The following is a 23,510-nucleotide window of genomic DNA, read 5'->3' on the forward strand; positions in this document are numbered from 1 at the left end:
TCTCCCCCTTTTCCCTTCTCACTCTCCCCCTCTCTCCTACTTTTCCCTTCTCTCTCTCTCTCTCTCTCTCTCTCTCTCTCTCTCACTTTTCTCTTTCAAAAAAGAAAAAAAAATGGGGGGGACTCGCAGGAACCAGGGATCAGATGAGAATGGTTCTGGTAGGGAGGAGTGGTTGGAGGAGCAGTGGAAAAGGATGGAACAAGAGTGGGAGAGAAAATTAGGAGAGCTTTCTGAAAAAAATATAGACAGAGCTTTCTGTGAAATTAGAAAAGAGGTTGGAGAAGGAGAAGAAGAATTGGGAGGCACAAGTCGAAACTGCAATAACCAAGATAGGGGTCCTAGAAGATGAGGTAAACAGGCTGAAGCAAGTTACAGGGGCATTGACCAGAGAAGACACAGCATATGAAGCTGAGAGGCCAAACAGGAAGGAAGGAGATATGAATTATGCTAAGGCCATATCAACCTGCCAAGGAGTGAAAGGGGAGAGCAGCTGGGTGCAGGCAGAGAGGGTGTTAGGTCAAATGCAGTGGCATAACAATGCTACCAAGAGCCACTGCAAAAAACAAGGGAGAAAATGACCACGTACAGACAGGAACCAGAGTCACAGAGGGAGAGGCAATGGGAGGAGGAAAGGGCTAAATCAGTGTTTATCCACGGGTTTCAGGAGAGAGAGGAAAGGACGCACACTGAAAGACAGCAGGCAGAAAGAAAGGAGATTGAGAACATCATCAAGGAAATAGGTGAAGAAGACATGGACAAGATTGTAAATTTTCAGAGAATAGGGGGGTACTTGAAGGGGAGAAAACGACCGATCAAGCTGATTCTCAGGATCCTCCAAGAGAAACCATGGTTGAAATACTCAAAATACTAGAAGTGTTCGGACTCTAGGTGTTCCATGTATAAGTTGGCTAGGATGGCACTTATGGGGGACCCCATTCCCATGCCGTAGGTTTGTTTGTAGAGCTTGTTATTGAAACAAACCTACGGCATGGGAATGGGGTCCCCATAAGTGCTGTCCTAGCCAACTTATACATGGAACACCTAGAGTCCGAACACTTCGCCAACATCATCCCTTCAAGCGTCACTTGGTTACGTTACGTGGACGATGTCCTCGTAATAACTCCAAAACGTTTTGATGTACGGGATCTTCAGGCAAGGCTCAACGCAGTTGAACCGGCGATCCAGTTTACACTAGAAGAAGAGTCCAATGACAAGCTACCTTTCCTCGACGTCCTCATTCACAAAGTAGACAACAACCTAAGATTTCAAGTTTATCGGAAACCCACCAATAAAAATGATCTCACACACTTCTATTCCAGTCAAGATACCAAGACCAAAAGAGGCATCATCATCGGGTTTTTCCTAAGAGCATACCGAATTTGTAGTCCTGAGTTTCTTGACGAGGAATGTACATACATTCACCAAACATTCACTGAGTTGCATTTTCCTTCTTTTTTCATCAAAGACTGCAAGAAAAGAGCTCTTCAGATGATTAATTCTCCACGCATCAACACCACTCCCAACAAAGTTATAATTCTTCCCAACAGCCAGGTTGCATTGAATGTCTCAAAAGTACTTTCACAAGCTAACACCAGAGTCGCCATCGCTTCTAGCACTTCAATCAAGGATCTAACCAGGACAAAATCCAAGCACCACAAACCAGTCAATGCAGGAGTTTACACTATACCCTGTGGAGGCTGTGACAAGATTTACGTAGGTGAAACAGCAAGAAACCTCGACACCCACCTCAATGAACACATTTACGCATGTAGGAACGATAACTTGAACAACGCCTGTGTACAACACCGAAATTCCACCAATCATCTCATGAAATTCAGAGACGCCCAATTAGTGATCAAAGAAACTAATTTCCGCAGACGCAAGTGCCTCAAATCAGCACTGATCGCTGTTTCGAATACAATTAAACAAAACAACGGCAGTTTCACAATCTCCGAAGTCTTAGCAAGAATCCTCCTGAAAACAGTAAACCCTGCCATCACATAGTCTCTCCTGTTATACTACACAAAGCACATTACAGAGAGTGAACACTGAAACAAGCTGCCTCTTTCCAGTCTATATTTGCCCAACCTATTTTTATGTTACCCAAGTAATAGCTTTTATATCCTTTTACTCATGTACGAATTAATTGCTCTACCATATTGTATTACTTTTGTCACTACTACTACTACCACTAGTTAACATCGAAATGGTACCTCATTGTATTGCCCCTCACTCTGAGCCTTTATATACCCTCTGTGTCCATGTATTGTTTGTAATGGCTTGATAAAGCTCCTGGAGAGCGAAACGTTGCCACAATAAATGTCACATTAGTTGCACTTGTGTCCTTTTACTTTACATATTGTCGGTAATTCTACCAACTTTATCACAAACTACAATCCACACTCACAGCTTCCACCCAACACCCAGCTATAGAATCCCACAGTATGCTACCAGGTCTCCCACCCTCACAGGCCCCCCAAACCACAGTGTTGGAAAGGAAACTGAAGGTATGGTAAACAAACGCTGATGGAATAACAAATAAGTGGGAGGAGTGGCATGAAAGAGTCAAAGAGGCATCACCGGACATCATAGCTCTCACAGAAACCAAGCTAACAGGTATGATAACAGATGCCATCTTTCCAACAGGATACCAGATCCTGAGGAAAGACAGAGGTAACAGGGGGGGGTGGAGGAGTGGCACTGTTGATCAAAAACCGATGGAATTTTGATGAGCTGGAGAGAAGAGACAGCGGAGAAGCAAGCGATTACATAGCGGGAACACTTCACTCTGGAGGTCCCAAGGTAGTAATTGCAGTGATGTATAACCCACCACAGAACAGCAGGAGGCCAAGGCAAGAGTATGACGAGAGCAATAGAGCGATGGTTGACACACTGGCTGCAGTGGCCAGAAGAGCTCATGCATGCAGGGCAGTGCTCCTGATCATGGGTGACTTTAACCACAAGGAAATCGATTGGGAGAACTTGGAGCCACATGGGGGCCAAGACACATGGAGGGCTGAGATGATGGAGGTGGTACTGGAAAACTTCATGCACCAACACTTAAGGGACACTACAAGAGAGAGAGGAGAGGATGAACCAGCAAGACTGGACCTAGTATTCATCTTGAGTAATGCAGATATTGAGGACATCACATATGAAAGACCCCTTGTGGCCAGTGATCATGTAGTTTTAAGCTTTGAATACACAGTAGAGCTACAAGGGGAGGGGGAAGCACGAAGGCCAGGATGAATGAAGCCAAACTACAAGAAAGGGGACTACACGGGAATGAGGAACTTCCTGAATGGGGTTCAGTGGGATAGAGAACTGGCAGGGAAGCCAGTTAATGAGATGATGGAACATGTAGCAACAATGTGCAAGGAGGCTGAGGAGAGGTTTGTACCCAAGGGTAACAGGACTAATGAAAAAGCCAGGATGAGCCCATGGTTCACCCAAAGGTGCAGGGAGGCAAAAACCAAGTGTGCTAGGGAATGGAAGAAATATAGATGGCAAAGGACCTAGGAGAATAAGGAGAGCAGTCGTAGAGCCAGAAATGAATATGCACAGATAAGAAAGGAGACCCAACGACAATATGAAAACAACATAGCAGCGAAAGCCAAATCTGATCCGAAGCTGTTATACAGCCACATCAGGAGGAAAACAACAGTCAAGGACCAAGTAATCAGGCTAAGGAAGGAAGGAAGAGAGACAACAAGAAATGGCCATGAAGTATGTGAGGAACTCAACAAGAGATTTAATGAAGTGTTCACAGAGGAGACAGAAGGGGCTCCAGAAAGACGGAGAGGTGGGGCACACCACCAAGTGCTGGACACAGTACACACAACCAAGGAAGAAGTGAAGAGGCTTCTGAGTGAGCTAGATAACTCAAAGGCGATGGGGCCGGATAACATCTCTCCATGGGTCCTAAGATAGGGAGCAGAGGCGCTATGTGTACCCCTAACAACAATATTCAATACATCTGTCGAAACAGGGAGATTACCTGAGGCATGGAAGACAGCAAATGTTGTCCCAATCTTTAAAAAAGGAGACAGACATGAAGCATTAAACTACAGACCAGTGTCACTGACATGTATAGTATGCAAAGTCATGGAGAAGATTATCAGAAGAGTGGTGGAACACCTAGAAAGGAATGATCTCATCAACAGCAGTCAACATGGTTTCAGGGATGGGAAATCCTGTGTTACAAACCTACTGGAGTTCTATAACATGGTGACAGCAGTAAGACAAGAGAGAGAGAGGGGTGGGTGGATTGCATTTTCTTGGACTGCAAGAAGGCATTTGACATAGTTCCACACAAGAGATTAGTGCAAAAACTGGAGGACCAAGCAGGGATAACAGGGAAGGCACTACAATGGATCAGGGAATACTTGTCAAGAAGACAGCAGCGAGTCATGGTACGTGGCGAGGTGTCAGAGTGGGCACCTGTGACCAGCGGGGTCCCACAGGGGTCAGTCCTAAGACCAGTGCTGTTCCTGGTATTTGTGAACGACATGACGGAAGGAATAGACTCCGAAGTGTCCCTGTTTGCAGATGACGTGAAGTTGATGAGAAGAATTCATTCATCGAAGACCAGGCAGAACTATGTACGAAGAGATCTGGACAGGCTGCAGACCTGGTCCAGCAATTGGCTCCTGGAGTTCAACCCCACCAAGTGCAAAGTCATGAAGATTGGGGAAGGGCAAAGAAGACAGCAGACGGAGTACAGTCTAGGGGGCCAGAGACTACAAACCTCACTCAAGGAAAAAGATCTTGGGGTGAGTATAACACCAGGCACATCTCCTGAAGCGCACATGAACCAAATAACTGCTGCAGCATATGGGCGCCTAACAAACCTCAGAACAGCATTCTGACATCTTAATAAGGAATCGTTCAGAACCCTGTACACCGTGTACGTTAGGCCCATATTGGAGTATACGGCACCAGTTTGGAACCCACACCTAGCCAAGCACATAAAGAAACTAGAGAAAGTGCAAAGGTTTGCAACAAGACTAGTTCCAGAGCTAAGAGGTATGTCATATGAAGAGAGGTTAAGGGAAATCAACCTGACGACACTGGAGGACAGGAGAGATAGAGGGGACATGATAACGACATACAAAATACCGAGAGGAATTGACAAGGTGAACAAAGACAGGATGTTCCAGAGATGGGACACAGCAACAAGGGGACACAGTTGGATGTTGAAGACACAGATGAATCACAGGGATGCTAGGAAGTATTTCTTCAGCCACAGAGTAGTCAGGAAATGGAATAGTTTGGGAAGTGATGTAGTGGAGGCAGGATCCATACATAGCTTTAAGCAGAGGTATGATAAAGCTCACGGTTCAGGGAGAGTGACCTAGTAGCGACCAGTGAAGAGGCGGGGCCAGGAGCTTGGACTCAACCCCTGCAACCTCAACTAGGTGAGTACATGTCAGTCCAGACCTGCAGCCTGTGTTGGTCCATTTGATGTCTCTCTTGGTCCTCAACTGTTTGTAATTATTCTTATTTGTTTCATATTAACTACAAAAAAGGATACCTTTGGCTATCTCTTCAGTCGTGTTGTCCACATACACAACAAATGGTGCCAGTCCTAGTATTGATCCTTGAGGAACCCTACTCATCATATGCACCCATGCCGACACCTCGTCTCGGACAGTCACTTGTTTACTTCCTAGGCATGTGTGTGTGCATTTTGTGTGTATTATGTGTGTTTTTGTGTTTGGTGTATGTTTTTTTATTATTATCACACTGGCCGATTCCCACCAAGGCAGGGTGGCCCGAAAAAGAAAAACTTTCACAATCATTCACTCCATCACTGTCTTGCCAGAAGGGTGCATCACACTACAGTCTTTAAACTGCAACATTTCTTTAAACTGCAACATTAACACCCCTCCTTCAGAGTGCAGGCACTGTACTTCCCATCTCCAGGACTCAAGTCCGGCCTGCCGGTTTCCCTGAATCCCTTCATAAATGTTACTTTGCTCACACTCCAACAGCACGTCAAGTATTAAAAACCATTTGTCTCCATTCACTCCTATCAAACACGCCCACGCATGCCTGCTGGAAGTCCAAGCCCCTCGCACACAAAACCTCCTTTACCCCCTCCCTCCAACCTTTCCTAGGCCGACCCCTACCCGCCTTCCTTCCACTACAGACTGATACACTCTTGAAGTCATTCTGTTTCGCTCCATTCTCTCTACATGTCCGAACCACCTCAACAACCCTTCCTCAGCCCTCTGGACAACAGTTTTGGTAATCCCGCACCTTCTCCTAACTTCCAAACTACGAATTCTCTGCATTATATTCACACCACACATTGCCCTCAGACATGACATCTCCACTGCCTCCAGCCTTCTCCTCGCTGCAACATTCATCACCCACGCTTCACACCCATATAAGAGCGTTGGTAAAACTATACTCTCATACATTCCCCTCTTTGCCTCCAAGGACAAAGTTCTTTGTCTCCACAGACTCCTAAGTGCCCCACTCAGTCTTTTTCCCTCATCAATTCTATGATTCACCTCATCTTTCATAGACCCATCCGCTGACACGTCCACTCCCAAATATCTGAATACGTTCACCTCCTCCATACTCTCTCCCTCCAATCTGATATCCAATCTTTCATCACCTAATCTTTTTGTTATCCTCATAACCTTACTCTTTCCTGTATTCACCTTTAATTTTCTTCTTTTGCACACCCTACCAAATTCATCCACCAATCTCTGCAACTTCTCTTCAGAATCTCCCAAGAGCACAGTGTCATCAGCAAAGAGCAGCTGTGACAACTCCCACTTTGTGTGTGATTCTTTATCTTTTAACTCCACGCCTCTTGTCAAGACCCTCGCATTTACTTCTCTTACAACCCCATCTATAAATATATTAAACAACCACGGTGACATCACACATCCTTGTCTAAGGCCTACTTTTACTGGGAAAAAATTTCCCTCTTTCCTACATACTCTAACTTGAGCCTCACTATCCTCGTAAAAACTCTTCACTGCTTTCAGTAACCTACCTCCTACACCATACACTTGCAACATCTGCCACATTGCCCCCCTATCCACCCTGTCATATGCCTTTTCCAAATCCATAAATGCCACAAAGACCTCTTTAGCCTTATCTAAATACTGTTCACTTATATGTTTCACTGTAAACACCTGGTCCACACACCCCCTACCTTTCCTAAAGCCTCCTTGTTCATCTGCTATCCTATTCTCCATCTTACTCTTAATTCTTTCAATAATAACTCTACCATACACTTTACCAGGTATACTCAACAGACTTATCCCCCTATAATTTTTGCACTCTCTTTTATCCCCTTTGCCTTTATACAAAGGAACTATGCATGCTCTCTGCCAATCCCTAGGTACCTTACCCTCTTCCATACATTTATTAAATAATTGCACCAACCACTCCAAAACTATATCCCCACCTGCTTTTAACATTTCTATCTTTATCCCATCAATCCCGGCTGCCTTACCCCCTTTCATTTTACCTACTGCCTCACGAACTTCCCCCACACTCACAACTGGCTCTTCCTCACTCCTACAAGATGTTATTCCTCCTTGCCCTATACACGAAATCACAGCTTCCCTATCTTCATCAATATTTAACAATTCCTCAAAATATTCCCTCCATCTTCCCAATACCTCTAACTCTCCATTTAATAACTCTCCTCTCCTATTTTTAACTGACAAATCCATTTGTTCTCTAGGCTTTCTTAACTTGTTAATCTCACTCCAAAACTTTTTCTTATTTTCAACAAAATTTGTTGATAGCATCTCACCCACTCTCTCATTTGCTCTCTTTTTACATTGCTTCACCACTCTCTTAACCTCTCTCTTTTTCTCCATATACTCTTCCCTCCTTGCATCACTTCTACTTTGTAAAAACTTCTCATATGCTAACTTTTTCTCCCTTACTACTCTCTTTACATCATCATTCCACCAATCGCTCCTCTTCCCTCCTGCACCCACTTTCCTGTAACCACAAACTTCTGCTGAACACTCTAACACTACATTTTTAAACCTACCCCATACCTCTTCGACCCCATTGCCTATGCTCTCATTAGCCCATCTATCCTCCAATAGCTGTTTATATCTTACCCTAACTGCCTCCTCTTTTAGTTTATAAACCTTCACCTCTCTCCTCCCTGATGCTTCTATTCTCCTTGTATCCCATCTACCTTTTACTCTCAGTGTAGCTACAACTAGAAAGTGATCTGATATATCTGTGGCCCCTCTATAAACATGTACATCCTGAAGTCTACTCAACAGTCTTTTATCTACCAATACATAATCCAAGAAACTACTGTCATTTCGCCCTACATCATATCTTGTATACTTATTTATCCTCTTTTTCTTAAAATATGTATTACCTATAACTAAACCCCTTTCTATACAAAGTTCAATCAAAGGGCTCCCATTATCATTTACACCTGGCACCCCAAACTTACCTACCACACCCTCTCTAAAAGTTTCTCCTACTTTAGCATTCAGGTCCCCTACCACAATTACTCTCTCACTTGGTTCAAAGGCTCCTATACATTCACTTAACATCTCCCAAAATCTCTCTCTCTCCTCTGCATTCCTCTCTTCTCCAGGTGCATACACGCTTATTATGACCCACTTCTCGCATCCAACCTTTACTTTAATCCACATAATTCTTGAATTTACACATTCATATTCTCTCTTCTCCTTCCACAACTGATCATTTAACATTACTGCTACCCCTTCCTTTGCTCTAACTCTCTCAGATACTCCAGATTTAATCCCATTTATTTCCCCCCACTGAAACTCTCCTACCCCCTTCAGCTTGTTTCGCTTAGGGCCAGGACATCCAACTTCTTTTCATTCATAACATCAGCAATCATCTGTTTCTTTTCATCCGCACTACATCCACGCACATTTAAGCATCCCAGTTTTATAAAGTTTTTCTTCTTCTCTTTTTTAGTAAATGTCTACAGGAGAAGGGGTTACTAGCCCATTGCTCCCGGCATTTTAGTCGCCTCATACGACACGCATGGCTTACGGAGGAAAGATTCTTTTCCACTTCCCCATGGACAATAGAAGAAATAAAGAAGAACAAGAGCTATTTAGAAAAAGGAGAAAAACCTAGATGTATGTATATATATATGCATGTGCATGTCTGTGAAGTGTGACCAAAGTGTAAGTAGGAGTAGCAAGATATCCCTGTTATCTAGCGTGTTTATGAGACATATGTACTCACATATTTGATTGCAGGGGGGTGATCCTGTTCCTGTCCCCTACCTCTTCACAGACTGCTGCTACAAGGGCCAAGTCTCAGCTCCTGGCCCCACCTCTGCTGAACGCTACTTTTTTCACACACTCCTAGCTGCAAGAACCCTGTCAAACCCATCATTAAAACTATGTATAGATCCTGTCTTTACCAATTTGCTGTCTAGATCGTTTCTCTTCCTGACAGCTCTAAGGCTAAAGAAGCATTTCCTGACATCCCTGTTACTTGTAAGCACTTTTAATTTCCAGCTGTAACCTTGTGTACCTGAAGCACTTTTCTCAAACATACAATTCCCATTGACCCTGTCAATTCATCTCATTATTTTGTACATCATAATCATGTCAGCTCTGGTCATTCATACCCTTCAGCTCTGGGACTAATTTTGTTGCTAACTTTTGCATTTTTTCCAGCTTCTTTACTTGTTTTATGAAATGTGTGTCCCATACTTTCATTGCATATGCCAAGAAGGCTTTATGTATGCTGTGTATAAGGTCATAAATACCTCTTTGTAAATATTATGAAAAACTACCTGTAAATCTGGAAGTTTTGCATTAGCTGCAGCAGTTATTCGGTGCGTGTGTGAAGGAGAGAAGGAGAGAGTAGCATGTGGTGAAGCCATCTGGTAAGCCTTGGATGGGATTTTGTTATCGAGAGATCACTCCTGTTAAGAACAAGGCTTAGAGAAGGTGTAAGAGGCATCCCATTATATATAACAACAACCTGTATTGGCAAGCCAGTCGGCAAATGGAAGAAGTCCAAAAGTGGGGCATCTCTAGATGGGAGGCTGACACTAAAAGAAAACTAGCATCAGGTAGGGTGGGCTCCAAAACCTTGTGATTATTGGTCAAGGACCAACAAGATTGTTCAGCTGATGACATTATTCCACCTCTAAATCAACAGGATGGGGCCATCTCCACTAGCACTCAGGATAAAGATGACCTCTTTGCTGAACACTTTGCTGCTAAGATGCAATGTCCTGTTTCAGCAGAGAAACCTCCTTTGCTAGCTGCAAGAACTGTGTCAAAGCTGTCAGAGGTGACAGTAAGACAGGATGAAGTGCATCTTCATAAATTTCTGTACCAAGAAAAGGCAGTGGACACAGTTAAGGTAAGCCCAAAATAGCTGAGTAGATGTGCAGGCCAGATAGCATCATCTCTAACTTGTATCTATCAGCACTGCCTAGCACAGTGTAAATGGCATTCTCTGGAAAGAGGCAAAGTAGTCCCTGTTCACAAAAAGAAAAGCAGAGAGGAAATCAATAATTACAGACCAGTGTCACTCCTGTCATTCCCTGGCATGATTCTTCAGACAATCTCATGGCAGATAACAGTGTTTTTCGACTGATTCTTTTTTGTGACCGTAAATATGACTTCAGAAAATGTCACTCTGCTGGTGATCTACTGTTAAACTTCTCTACTATGTGGCATCAGTCACTGGATGAATTCGAGATCAGCTGTGTAGTGGCACTAGGGACTCTTGACAGAACTACAAGCACTAGGAATCGCTGGTTCTGTACTGTGCCTTCTTAGCAATTACCTTCAAGAGCAGTTCTCAATGGGATAGAGTCAACAAGACACACTATTACCTGGAGTTTACCTGGAGAGAGTTCCGGGGGTCAACGCCCCCGCGGCCCGGTCTGTGACCAGGCCTCCTGGTGGATCAGAGCCTGATCAACCAGGCTGTTGCTGCTGGCTGCACGCAAACCAACATACGAGCCACAGCCCGGCTGGTCAGGAACCGACTTTAGGTGCTTGTCCAGTGCCAGCTTGAAGACTGCCAGGGGTCTGTTGGTAATCCCCCTTATGTATGCTGGGAGGCAGTTGAACAGTCTCGGGCCCCTGACACTTATTGTATGGTCTCTTAACGTGCTAGTGACACCCCTGCTTTTCATTGGGGGGATGTTGCATCGTCTGTCAAGTCTTTTGCTTTCGTAGTGAGTGATTTTCGTGTGCAAGTTCGGTACTAGTCCCTCTAGGATTTTCCAGGTGTATATAATCATGTATCTCTCCTGCCTGCATTCCAGGGAATACAGGTTCAGGAACCTCAAGCGCTCCCAGTAATTGAGGTGTTTTATCTCCGTTATGCGCACTGTGAAGGTTCTCTGTACATTTTCTAGGTCAGCAATTTCACCTGCCTTGAAAGGTGCTGTTAGTATGCAGCAATATTCCAGCCTAGATAGAACAAGTGACCTGAAGAGTGTCATCATGGGCTTGGCCTCCCTAGTTTTGAAGGTTCTCATTATCCATCCTGTCATTTTTCTAGCAGATGCGATTGATACAATGTTATGGTCCTTGAAGGTGAGATCCTCCGACATGATCACTCCCAGGTCTTTGACGTTGGAGTTTCGCTCTATTTTGTGGCCAGAATTTGTTTTTTACTCTGATGAAGATTTAATTTCCTCGTGTTTACCATATCTGAGTAATTGAAATTTCTCATCGTTGAACTTCATATTGTTTTCTGCAGCCCACTGAAAGATTCGGTTGATGTCCGCCTGGAGCCTTGCAGTGTCTGCAATGGAAGACACTGTCATGCAGATTCGGGTGTCATCTGCAAAGGAAGACACGGTGCTGTGGCTGACATCCTTGTCTATGTCAGATATGAGGATGAGGAACAAGATGGGAGCGAGTACTGTGCCTTGTGGAACAGAGCTTTTCACCGTAGCTGCCTCGGACTTTACTCTGTTGACGACTACTCTCTGTGTTCTGTTAGTGAGGAAATTATAGATCCATCGACCGACTTTTCCTGTTATCCCTTTAGCACGCATTTTGTGCGCTATTACGCCATGGTCACACTTGTCGAAGGCTTTTGCAAAGTCTGTATATATTACATCTGCATTCTTTTTATCTTCTAGTGCATTTAGGACCTTGTCGTAGTGATCCAATAGTTTAGACAGACAGGAGCGACCTGTTCTAAACCCATGTTGCCCTGGGTTGTGTAACTGATGGGTTTCTAGATGGGTCGGTGCAAGTGTTCCACAGGAAAGTGTACTTGGTCCATTGCTATGGAATGTCTGTTTCAATGGCTGTCTTCAACTTACCCCAGAATCACATGCATATGCAGGTGACTATACGCTGGCATTTACGTATCCTAAGGAGGAAATGCCATCTGCTCTTGATTGCATCAAACAGCAGCTTACAATTATATCAGCCTGGGAGAAACAATGGCAGGATGCATTTGCTTCTGAAAAAGAACAAATGATGATGACCTCTAGGCATCATGATGGTAATGCTGGAGCAGTAGTAAAAATTAATGGGAGAATGTTGGAATCCGGAGACGAGGTTGATATCCTTGGGGTGAAATTTGATTCCCAACTGTGAAGAACTACTGACCCACAGATGGCTCAAACTTCATCCTATTCCCTGTTTGTAAGTTTTACAACAACAAAAAAAAAAAAGGTTTTTCAAATGAGCTGAGGTAGGTAACAGCTTTTGTAAATAAAGTTAGGAACTCACAACCTAACCCAGTAAAACCACTTTACGTAAATAAAAAAAAAGGGGGGGGGAGAGGGAGTTGGGGTGGGAGTAGGGGAGGTGGACAGAGGGAGAGGGAGATGGGTTGAGTGTGTAGTTTTCTTTTGAATTTTTTCTGTTAAATTCTTTGGCTTTTTACCATTTTGTTTTTTTACTATGGTTGTTTGATTTTTCGTTAACTCTTCCCTGATAGTTATGATCCTGCAGTCTTAGCTTACTCTCAGGTTCATGGTGCTTTTCAACAAGTTTCCCCTTTGATTAATATTTGTATGTTTTAATTTTAGTCATTTTTATGATTTTTCTTTATTTGCCTGTGTTTTTGTGACATTTTTAAGCTCAAAACCTTCCATTCATTTGCTGATCATTCTATTTTTGTTTGTTATTTATTTTTATTAACACATCGGCTGTCTCCCACCAAGGCAGGGTGGCCCGAAAAAGAAAACTTTCACCATTATTCACTCCACTGTCTTGCCAGAGGTGCGCTTATACTACAGTTATAAAACTGCAACATTAACACCCCTCCTTCAGCATGCAGGCACTGTACTTCCCATCCCCAGGACTCAAGTCCAGCCTGCCGGTTTCCCTCAGTCCCTTCATAAATATTACCCCGCTGACACTCAAACAGTACGTCAAGTCATAAAAACCTTTTGCCTCCATTTACTCCTATCTAACATGCTCATGCATGCTTCCTGGAAGTCCAAGCCCCTCTCACACAAAACCTCCTTTACCCCCTCCCTCCAACCTTTCCGAGGCTGACCCCTACCCCGCTATCGCTCCACTACAGGTATATACACTCTCAAAGTCATTCTATTTTGTTCCATCCTCTCTGCATGTCCAAACCACCTCAAGAACAACTTCTCAGCCCTCTGGATAATAGTTTTAGTAATCCTACACCTCCTCCTAATTTCCAAACTACTCTGCATTACATTCACACTCTGCATTACATTCACACCACACAGTGCCCTCAGACATAAAATCTCCACTGCCTCCAGCCTTCTCCTTGTTGCAACATTCACCACCCATGCTTCACACCCGTATAAGAGTGTTGGTTGAACTATACTCTCATACATTCCCCTCTTTGCGTCCATCAATTCTATGGTTCACCTTATCTTTCATAGGCCCATCTGCTGACACTTCCTCTCCTAAATATCTGAATACATTCACCTCCTCCATACTCTATCCCTCCAATCTGATATCCAATCTTTCATTACCTATTTTTTTTGTTTTTCTCATCACCTTACTCTTTCCTATATTCACTTAATTTTCTTTTACAAGCCCTACCAAACTCATCCACCAACCTCTGCAACTTCTCTTCAGAATTTTGTTATTCTTGCTTTTTCATTACGTGAATCATTGATTTATTCTCCTTTTCATCACATCAAAAATATATTGCTGTTTGTCTTTTACAGTTTCCTTCAACACTTCTTAAACTCTTTGGTTATACTTGTCATACTGTTCACCTCTTTCGTTGTTTATACTTGTTTCTCTTTCTCTGCTCAGTGCATGTTCATTATCTCATAACCATTACTCGTCTTTTACTTCTATCATCCGCTTTCTTAATTTCTCTGTAGTCTTGGATATGTCTTGATATATCATTTTCCAGTTCATTATACATGTATACGTAGTCACTTATTTTTGTTCACTTTGCATCTCCTAAGTTTTTAAGGAATAGCAGCTCAAAGAAATACAAAAAGGCACAATACCATGATTGGAACAATACACAGATAGCCTGCACATAGGAGAGAGAAACTTATGATGACTTTATGGTCTGACTTAAACCATTTACAAGTGACTTGTAAATGGTCCAAGTCGGACTGAAAAATTGGCGTAAGCTTCTCTTTCCTATGTGTGGGTTATTTGTGTTTAGGAGCCCACTTTATAAGTTTGTTTTCCCACTTAACTTTAGTTACAACTTTGCCAATTAAGTAATTATTTCATCCATAATAAAATCTTGTTATTGTTTAAAAAAAAAAAAGCTGGAGAAATAGCCATCATATTTGTTTTTGGTCTGTTCTTGGGGTTGGCTGGTGAACTATGTTAACCAGGAAAATATTGGCCTTGGGTCTCAACGATGACCCTCTCAGCGAAGCTTTGGTCACCTGACCAAGGGCTTTCGTTGGCTTACACTTAATATTTAGTTGCTTGCTGAATTAACAGCCTCAATTGCTAATCCTCTTAGAATTTATTCTGAGGTAAAAAAAAACACGTTTGGGAAGAAAGGATCTTTCAATATTCCAATGTTTCGCCTACAAGAAGCTTTAGTACTAAAGTCTCTCATAGACGAAATGTTGGAATAATAAAAGGTAGTATTTTGCTATACCTATTCTATTTTTCTCATTTGCTAACTCACAACTTTTCTCCAGCTACTTACGTATTTTGCTGAGCAATTATTCTCAAATGTTTTTGAATGAGATTAAGCTAATCTTGGAATGTAATCGAGGCTTTGGACCGGACTGTTCATCTGACATGAAATTGGTGAGCTGACACTTGCACTGACCTAATGTTCTGTACCAAAAGTTAACGATGCACACTGCCATGAGATAACAATGTACATTACCTTGAGCTAGCAATATGCAATACCACGAGGCAGCAGTGTACACAACAAGATAACAATGTACATTTTACTGATGAAAAAATGTACATTACCCAAATGTAACAGTGTAGGCCTGGCTTGAGACATGGCCATGGGTATAATGACTCGTGGATTAATTAACAAATAGCAATATAGATAGGCAGATAGTAATATAAAAAGTAATATCGATCGACAGTAATATAGAGAGCAATCAGTTTGACAAAGACTACCCTATAACATACAATAATTTGACCTAGTTCTTATTATATCCATGGGGAAGTGCCTGACAAATAGGAGGCAATCGAGTTCGATCCATGGTAAAGGAGGGGTAGCTTTAGTTCCTTGCAAAAAGAGGATGGCATCAGATTTACCACAGTTTCATTGAAGATTGACCACATGCTCACTGATTAACTGAAATCTGAGAAAAAAAAAATTGCAAATTCCCACGATTGACCTACATTCAACATTTAATATACAGGCAACAGTCAGCTTTAGGAGATTATTATTATGTGGAGTGCTAAACCCAAAGGGATTATACAGTGCCTGTGGTGAGAGGATAGAAGGCATTCAGTACCACTTCTTCGGGGAATTGGAGCACAGATCCAATTCCCTAGATCAAGAGCCCCTCACAAGAGTTAAGCAACCATCCTTTACAGAGAGCTTTAACCCTTTCAGGGTCTGTGCCATAGATCTACGGCTTTACGTTGAGGGTCCAAACCGTAGATCTACGCCATGAGCTCAGCTCACTCTGATAAGCTGTGAGCGGTAAATTTGGGCCTAGATATGAGAGAATACATCTATGTGGTATGTGTGCACCACATAAAACAAATCCTGCAGCACACAGTGCATAACGAGAGAAAAAACTGAGACCGTAATTTTCGATTAAAACAGCAACTTTGCAATGTTTTTTCGTATGTTTTGTATAGTTGTATTTGCAATTTCTTGGTCTCATTTGATAGAATGGAAGATATATTACAGAAATAGAGATGATATTGATTGGTTTTAGTACTGAAAATGGCTTGAAACTGAGCTCAAAGTAGTGGAAATGTTAAATTTTTGCTGATGTTCAAGAGTAAACAAATGACCTCACATGTCTAATACACACCAACTGGCAGGTCTAATATACATTCACAAATGTGCTGATATTATTTATACAATTATTACAATATTGCATGTGAGTAAATCTTCTATTTTTTGGTTTGAATAACAATTCATTATGTGAATTAAAAATCAAAATGGAATTAATTTGTAAAGCCTGAAAACATAACTAATAAACAGAGGAATTGTTAGTTTAGTGGAATGAATGCCTGCATTGTTTATTCTGGACCCTATTTTGAAATTGGAATATTTTGAACTTTGCACTAAATTGGCCAAATTACCAATTTCCAATCACTTTACAGTGGATCCCCGCATAGCGACCTTAATCTGTGCAAGAGGGCTGATTGTTATGCGAAATGTTCGGTATGCGAATGAATTTTCCCCATAAGAAATAATGGAAATCAAATTAATCCGTGCAAGACACCCAAAAGTATGAAAAAAAAATTTACCACATGAAATATACATTTTCCTACACACAAAGAGAAGGATACATGCACAATAGTAGAGTAGTACATGCACAATATATATTGTGCATGTACTACTCTACTAAATGAAGAATAAATGACACTTACCTTTATTGAAGATGCAGCAATGACTGATGAGACACTGTGTCCTGGGAGTGCCTTTTCCTCCTGAGTACTGTAGGTCCTGTTTGGCATTTTCTTCCAGAACAGGCCTTATCACACTGTGTATGCCACTATGATTCTTAAATCTCTCAAACCAACCTTTGCTGGCTTTAACCCTTTGACTGTCGCGGCCGTATATATACGTTTTACGAGGTGCCGTGTTTGACGTATATATACTCATAAATTCTAGCGGCTTCAAATCAAGCAGGAGAAAGCTGGTAGGCCCACATGTGAGAGAATGGGTCTGTGTGGTCAGTGTGCACCATATAAAAAAAATCCTGGAACACGCAGTGCATAATGAGAAAAAAAAAACTCCGACCATTTTTTTTTAATTAAAATGCCGACTTTGTGGTCTATTTTCGTATAGTATTTATGGTTGTATTCTCGTTTTCTTGGTCTCATTTGATAGAATGGAAAACATATTACAGAAATAGTGGTGTTTTTGATTGATTTTACTATAAAAAGAACCTAGAAATGGAGCTCAAAGTAGGGGAAATGTTTGATTTTTGCCAATGTTCAAAAGTAAACAAATGATGCCATTTTCCAATAAATGTCCAACTAGCCATTCTAATATGCAGTCATGAATGGGTTGATGTTATTTATACAGTTATTACAGCATTGCAGTAGTCTGCATAATAGTAAGTCTAATATTTTTTGTTTGAATAAAAATTCAAAATAGAAAGCAAGAGTAATATCAGAGGGGCCTGGAGACATGACTGATGAGCAAAGAAAATGTTATTTTAGAGCCTGGAATGTCTGCATTGTTCATTCTGGACCTTATTTTGAAATTGTCATATTTTTTAGTTTTCGTGAAATTGGCCAAATTGCAAATTTCTGACCACATTATTAGGTAGTTGAAATCAGTAAATGGGCAGTTTCTTGTACTCAATCGATAGAAAAAATGAAGTTCTAAAGAAATAGCTATGAGTTTGGGCGACTGGAACAATGGAATTAGCCGAAAATAGGGCTCAAAGTGGGCGAAATCGCCGATTTGTAAACAGCGCCGAGGTCGCTAACTTCGCGAGAGCATAATTCCGCCAGTTTTCCATCAAATTTCGTTTTTTTGGTGTCATTACAATCGGGAAAAGATTCTCTATCATTTCATAAGAAAAAATAATTTTTTTTTTTTTAAATTTTGCGACACCAGGAGACACCTCAGGATTGGGGGTTGCGACAGTCAAAGGGTTAAATTCACCAATATGAGCACTAGTTCCAGGCATTTTTCCCTGTTCACCTGGGTGTTAGTCGACTGGTGTGGGTTGCATCCTGGGAGACAAGATTAAGGACCCCAATGGAAATAAGTTAGACAGTCTTCGATGACACTGACTTTTTTGGGTTATCCTGGGTGGCAAATCCTCTGGGGTTAATTGTTTCTTGGTATTCTCAATAAGCCACACCAACAACGGTGCTACAGCAGCAGCAGCAGCTGACGGTGGTACAGCAGCAACAGACGATGCTACAGCAGCAACAGACGATGCTACAGCAGCAGCAGACGATGCTACAGCAGCAACAGATGATGCTACAGCAGCAGCAGACGATGCTACAGCAGCAGCAGACGATGCCACAGCAGCAGCAGACGATGCTACAGCAGCAGCAGCAGCTGACGGTGGTACAACAGCAGCAGCAGCTGACAGTGCAGCAGCAGCTGACAGTGCAGCAGCAGCAGACGATGCTACAGCAGCAGCAGCAGCTGACGGTGGTACAACAGCAGCAGCAGCTGACAGTGCAGCAGCAGCTGACAGTGCAGCAGCAGCTGACAGTGCAGCAGCAGCAGACGATGCTACAGCAGCAACAGACGATGCTACAGCAGCAGCAGACGATGCTACAGCAGCAGCAGACGATGCTACAGCAGCAGCAGACGATGCTACAGCAGCAGCAGACGATGCTACAGCAGCAGCAGACGATGCTACAACAGCAGCAGCAGCTGACGGTAGTACAGTAGCAGCAGCAGCTGTACCACCAATAGTAGCGATGGTTGATTGGGGTTTATTATACAACCTGGCCAGCTCGGAGACACGCACTCCACTTTCATACTTATCAATGATCTTTTTCTTCATCTCTATAGTAATTCTCACCCTTATTGCTGTAGGGTTGGCACTAGAAGCTTTCTTGGGGCCCATGGTCACTTATTTTCCAGAAAAAATCACCAAAAACACTGTAATAATACGAAATGTTCCGATTGTATGCTTGGATGTTACCGCGGAGGCTGGCTGGTAAACAATGCCACTGGCGGAACATGTGAGCGTGGCTCAGGCCGCACATTGGACGCGTCTCGGATGAAGGGCGGTGAGCGGGTTTTTGGGCGGTATGCGAGGCAAAATTTTTGCGAAAAAAGCAAGCAGTATGCGGATTGTACGGTATGCGATGCGTCCGGTATGCGGGGGTCCACTGTATTTTGTAGTTGAAACAGTTGAGTTGGCGATTTCTTGCGCTCATTCAATAGAATAGAAGTATTACTAGTGAAATAACTAAGAATTTGGTCGACTGGAATAGGGTAATTGGCCTGAAATGGGAGAGTCGGCAAAATCGCCGATGCGTAAATATCGCTGTCACATCAAATTTCGTGAGAGCATAATTTCGTCAATTTTCTATAAAATTTCGTACTTTTTTTTATTACCTTCAGAAAAAGATTATCTACCATTTCATAAGAAAAAATAACAAAATTATTTTTTGAAAATTCTTGGACACTGGTGCACACTTTGAAATTTGGCCTCTGGACCCTGAAAGGGTTAAAAGAGCTTGACCAAAAAAAATTAATAATTGAATTCACTTGTCATATATTTATGCTTTAAATCAACTACAGTCTAAATATATGTTTACTTTATATTAACCTTAAGTTTCTCCTATGTATCTTTTAGAGAAATCATGATTTTCAGTACAGCGGACCCCCGGTATTCGATATTAATCCGTTCCTGAGAGCTCATCGAATACCGATAATATCGAAAACCGAATCAATTTTCCTCATAAGAAATAATGAAAATCAAATTAATCCGTGCAAGACGTCCAAAAGTATGAAAAAAAAAATTTTATTACATGAAATATTAAGTTTAATGCAATAGAATAATTACAGTAACAATAAAATAATTGACTCTTACCTTTAATGAAGATCTGCTGCACCCAACATCTTGCTCCTGGGGGATTTCAACTTAAGGCACCTAAAATGGAGGAATATAGCAAATAATATTGTTGCAGTAATAACACCAGGAGGCAGCTCTGATGAAAACTCACACTCACACGAGCTTTTAAATCTCTGCACAAAATTCAATTTAAACCAGCAAATAATAGAGCCTACTAGACTGGAGAATACACTAGACCTCATCTTCACTAACAATGATGATCTGATAAGAAATGTCACCATATCAAAAACAATATACTCAGATCACAACATAATTGAGGTTCAGACATGTATGCGTGGAGCCCCAGACCGACAAAATGAGACTAGTCACGAGGGAGCATTCACCAAATTCAACTTCAATAACAAAAACATAAAGTGGGACCAAGTAAACCAAGTCCTAACCGATATAAGCTGGGAAGATATACTAAGCAACACAGACCCAAACTTATGCCTAGAACAGATTAACTCGGTGGCACTCGATGTATGCACAAGGCTTATTCCTCTAAGAAAAAGGAGGAGTAGATGTAAAATAGAAAGAGACAGGCGCTCCCTTTACAGGCGACGGAAAAGAATAACAGAGCGGCTAAAAGAGGTCAATATATCTGAAATGCGCAGGGAGACACTGGTCAGAGAAATAGCAAGCATCGAACTTAAGCTAAAAGAATCCTTTAGGAGTCAGGAATCGCGGGAAGAACTAAAAGCCATAAATGAAATCGAAAGAAACCCAAAGTATTTCTTCTCCTATGCCAAATCAAAATCGAGAACAACGTCCAGTATTGGGCCCCTACTTAAACAAGATGGGTCCTACACAGATGACAGCAAGGAAATGAGTGAGCTACTCAAGTCCCAATATGACTCAGTTTTTAGCAAGCCGCTAACCAGACTGAGAGTCGAAGATCAAAATGAATTTTTTATGAGAGAGCCACAAAATTTGATTAACACAAGCCTATCCGATGTTATCCTGACGCCAAATGACTTCGAACAGGCGATAAATGACAGGCCCATGCACTCTGCCCCAGGGCCAGACTCATGGAACTCTGTGTTCATCAAAAACTGCAAGAAGCCCCTATCACGAGCCTTTTCCATCCTATGGAGAGGGAGCATGGACACGGGGGTCGTCCCTCAGTTACTAAAAACAACAGACATAGCCCCACTCCACAAAGGGGGCAGTAAAGCAACAGCAAAGAACTACAGACCAATAGCACTAACATCCCATATCATAAAAATCTTTGAAAGGGTCCTAAGAAGCAAGATCACCACCCATCTAGAAACCCATCAGTTACACAACCCAGGGCAACATGGGTTTAGAACAGGTCGCTCCTGTCTGTCTCAACTACTGGATCACTACGACAAGGTCCTAAATGCACTAGAAGACAAAAAGAATGCAGATGTAATATATACAGACTTTGCAAAAGCCTTCGACAAGTGTGACCATGGCGTAATAGCGCACAAAATGCGCGCTAAAGGAATAACAGGAAAAGTCGGTCGATGGATCTATAATTTCCTCACTAACAGAACACAGAGAGTAGTCGTCAACAGAGTAAAGTCCGAGGCAGCTACGGTGAAAAGCTCTGTTCCACAAGGCACAGTACTAGCTCCCATCTTGTTCCTCATCCTCATATCCGACATAGACAAGGATGTCAGCCACAGCACCGTGTCTTCCTTTGCAGATGACACCCGAATCTGCATGACAGTGTCTTCCATTGCAGACACTGCAAGGCTCCAGGCGGACATCAACCAAATCTTTCAGTGGGCTGCAGAAAACAATATGAAGTTCAACGATGAGAAATTTCAATTACTCAGATATGGTAAACATGAGGAAATTAAATCTGTATCAGAGTACAAAACAAATTCTGGCCACAAAATAGAGCGAAACACCAACGTCAAAGACCTGGGAGTGATTATGTCGGAGGATCTCACCTTCAAGGACCATAACATTGTATCAATCGCATCTGCTAGAAAAATGACAGGATGGATAATGAGAACCTTCAAAACTAGGGAGGCCAAGCCCATGATGACACTCTTCAGGTCACTTGTTCTATCTAGGCTGGAATATTGCTGCACTCTAACAGCACCTTTCAAGGCAGGTGAAATTGCCGACCTAGAAAATGTACAGAGAACTTTCACGGCGCGCATAACGGAGATAAAACACCTCAATTACTGGGAGGGCTTGAGGTTTCTAAACCTGTATTCCCTGGAACGCATGAGGGAGAGATACATGATTATATACACCTGGAAAATCCTAGAGGGACTAGTACCGAACTTGCACACGAAAATCACTCACTACGAAAGCAAAAGACTTGGCAGACGATGCACCATCCCCCCAATGAAAAGCAGGGGTGTCACTAGCATGTTAAGAGACCATACAATAAGTGTCAGGGGCCCGAGACTGTTCAACTGCCTCCCAGCACACATAAGGGGGATTACCAACAGACCCCTGGCAGTCTTCAAGCTGGCACTGGATAAGCACCTAAAGTCAGTTCCTGATCAGCCGGGCTGTGGCTCGTACGTTGGTTTGCGTGCAGCCAGCAGCAACAGCCTGGTTGATCAGGCGCTGATCCACCAGGAGGCCTGGTCACAGACCGGGCCGCGGGGGCGTTGACCCCCGAAACTCTCTCCAGGTAAACTCCAGGATGGAAGGAGGGGAGAGGTGTTAGTGTTTAGAAGGGGAATCCCCTTCCATTAGGACTTGAGGTAGCAAGTCCTTTTCCAGGATTACTTCCCTTCTTCTTTTAATGCCACTAGGACCAGCTTGAGAGTCACTGGACCTCTGTCGCACAACAAATCTGTCCAAAGAGCTCTGTACCTCCCGTTCCTTTACGATTTGTCTAAAATGGGCCACAACATTTTCATTGTAATAGCTGTGTTAGGGTGATTTTCATCGATAAAGGTTTGCACTTCAACCCACTGTGCACACATTTCCTTAATTTTTGAAGTAGGCACAATGTATTCCACAACTGGTATAGGCTTCTCAGGGTTAGCCCCAAACCCTTCAAAATCTTTCTTAATTTCCATACTAATTCTCACCCTTTTTACCACAGGGTTGGCACTAGAAGCTTTCTTGGGGCCCATGGTGACTGATTTTGCAGAAACAAGCACCAAACACAGTGATAATATGGATAATATGGAATGTACCGAATGTATCCTTAGATGCACGCACACTGGCTGGCTTATAAACACTGGCACACAAGGCGCAGTTCAGGCCACATGTGGACAGGTCTCGTACGAATCGTATCGAATACCGAGGAAAAATTTTTGCGATATAATGCATCGAATACCGGTTTTATCGAATACCGATGCCATCGAATACCAGGGGTCCACTGTATCTGTATGCTTTAGAATAATCTTAATTTTCACATATATACTTTTTAGAG

The 23,510-nt window shown here is 42.5% G+C and overlaps 1 protein-coding gene across 4 annotated transcripts in view; it reads left to right on the top strand.

Moving 5' to 3' along the window:
* LOC128689001 (prostaglandin E2 receptor EP4 subtype) overlaps positions 1-23,510 on the top strand; it is a 221,567-nt gene that overhangs the window by 97,837 nt on the left and 100,220 nt on the right. The window lies entirely within an intron of this gene.

The sequence above is a fragment of the Cherax quadricarinatus genome, chromosome 21 (assembly GCF_038502225.1).
Source record: "Cherax quadricarinatus isolate ZL_2023a chromosome 21, ASM3850222v1, whole genome shotgun sequence".
NCBI classification, from domain to species: Eukaryota; Metazoa; Arthropoda; class Malacostraca; order Decapoda; family Parastacidae; genus Cherax; species Cherax quadricarinatus.